This window comes from Lampetra planeri, chromosome 4 (genome assembly GCF_965212315.1).
Source record: "Lampetra planeri chromosome 4, kcLamPlan1.2.h2, whole genome shotgun sequence".
Classification (NCBI taxonomy): Eukaryota; Metazoa; Chordata; class Hyperoartia; order Petromyzontiformes; family Petromyzontidae; genus Lampetra; species Lampetra planeri.
In genome coordinates, this window is record NC_136110.1 from 16,250,258 (window position 1) to 16,252,757 (window position 2,500).

Below are 2,500 nucleotides of genomic sequence, written 5' to 3' on the forward strand. Positions count from 1 at the left end.
CTGGGAAATCGCTCATTTTTGCGTCGCCAAATATCGTACGAACGCCGTGAAACTTCCACAGGCTTTTTCAGCAGATTTGCACGTGCACTCAAAAAAGTCAAAATTTGTACACATAGACCCCATCAAACGGGAGAAATTGGCCCGGATTGCTCTCATGTGCGTTACGGGGCATCGTTTCTCTCGCGCCGAATTCTCTCGAGCTGGGAAATCGCTCATTTTTGCGTCGCCAAATATCGTACGAACGCCGTGAAACTTCCACAGGCTTTTTCAGCAGATTTGCACCTGCACTCAAAAAAGTCAAAATTTTTACACATAGACCCCATCAAACGGGAGAAATTGGCCCGGATTGCTCTCATGTGCGTTACGGGGCATCGTTTCTGTCGCGCCGAATTCCATCGAGCTGGGAAATCGCTCATTTTTGCGTCGCCAAATATCGTACGAACGCCGTGAAACTTCCACAGGTTTTTCCAGCAGATTTGCACGTGCACTCAAAAAAGTCAAAATTTTTACACATAGACCCCATCAAACGGGAGAAATTGGCCCGGATTGCTCTCATGTGCGTTACGGGGCATCGTTTCTCTCGCGCCGAATTCTCTCGAGCTGGGAAATCGCTCATTTTTGCGTCGCCAAATATCGTACGAACGCCGTGAAACTTCCACAGGCTTTTTCAGCAGATTTGCACGTGCACTCAAAAAAGTCAAAATTTTTACACATAGACCCCATCAAACGGGAGAAATTGGCCGGGATTGCTCTCATGTGCGTTACGGGGCATCGTTTCTCTCGCTCCGAATTCCATCGAGCTGGGAAATCGCTCATTTTTGCGTCGCCAAATATCGTACGAACGCCGTGAAACTTCCACAGGCTTTTTCAGCAGATTTGCACGTGCACTCAAAAAAGTCAAAATTTTTACACATAGACCCCATCAAACGGGAGAAATTGGCCGGGATTGCTCTCATGTGCGTTACGGGGCATCGTTTCTCTCGCGCCGAATTCCATCGAGCTGGGAAATCGCTCATTTTTGCGTCGCCAAATATCGTACGAACGCCGTGAAACTTCCACAGGCTTTTTCAGCAGATTTGCACGTGCACTCAAAAAAGTCAAAATTTTTACACATAGACCCCATCAAACGGGAGAAATTGGCCGGGATTGCTCTCATGTGCGTTACGGGGCATCGTTTCTCTCGCGCCGAATTCCATCGAGCTGGGAAATCGCTCATTTTTGCGTCGCCAAATATCGTACGAACGCCGTGAAACTTCCACAGGCTTTTCCAGCAGATTGGCACGTGCACTCAAAAAAGTCAAAATTTGTACACATAGACCCCATCAAACGGGAGAAATTGGCCGGGATTGCTCTCATGTGCGTTACGGGGCATCGTTTCTCTCGCTCCGAATTCCATCGAGCTGGGAAATCGCTCATTTTTGCGTCGCCAAATATCGTACGAACGCCGTGAAACTTCCACAGGCTTTTCCAGCAGATTTGCACCTGCACTCAAAAAAGTCAAAATTTTTACACATAGACCCCATCAAACGGGAGAAATTGGCCCGGATTGCTCTCATGTGCGTTACGGGGCATCGTTTCTCTCGCGCCGAATTCTCTCGAGCTGGGAAATCGCTCATTTTTGCGTCGCCAAATATCGTACGAACGCCGTGAAACTTCCACAGGCTTTTTCAGCAGATTTGCACCTGCACTCAAAAAAGTCAAAATTTTTACACATAGACCCCATCAAACGGGAGAAATTGGCCCGGATTGCTCTCATGTGCGTTACGGGGCATCGTTTCTCTCGCGCCGAATTCCATCGAGCTGGGAAATCGCTCATTTTTGCGTCGCCAAATATCGTACGAACGCCGTGAAACTTCCACAGGCTTTTTCAGCAGATTTGCACGTGCACTCAAAAAAGTCAAAATTTTTACACATAGACCCCATCAAACGGGAGAAATTGGCCCGGATTGCTCTCATGTGCGTTACGGGGCATCGTTTCTCTCGCGCCGAATTCTCTCGAGCTGGGAAATCGCTCATTTTTGCGTCGCCAAATATCGTACGAACGCCGTGAAACTTCCACAGGCTTTTTCAGCAGATTTGCACGTGCACTCAAAAAAGTCAAAATTTGTACACATAGACCCCATCAAACGGGAGAAATTGGCCGGGATTGCTCTCATGTGCGTTACGGGGCATCGTTTCTCTCGCTCCGAATTCCATCGAGCTGGGAAATCGCTCATTTTTGCGTCGCCAAATATCGTACGAACGCCGTGAAACTTCCACAGGCTTTTTCAGCAGATTTGCACGTGCACTCAAAAAAGTCAAAATTTTTACACATAGACCCCATCAAACGGGAGAAATTGGCCGGGATTGCTCTCATGTGCGTTACGGGGCATCGTTTCTCTCGCGCCGAATTCCATCGAGCTGGGAAATCGCTCATTTTTGCGTCGCCAAATATCGTACGAACGCCGTGAAACTTCCACAGGCTTTTCCAGCAGATTTGCACGTGCACTCAAAAAAGTCA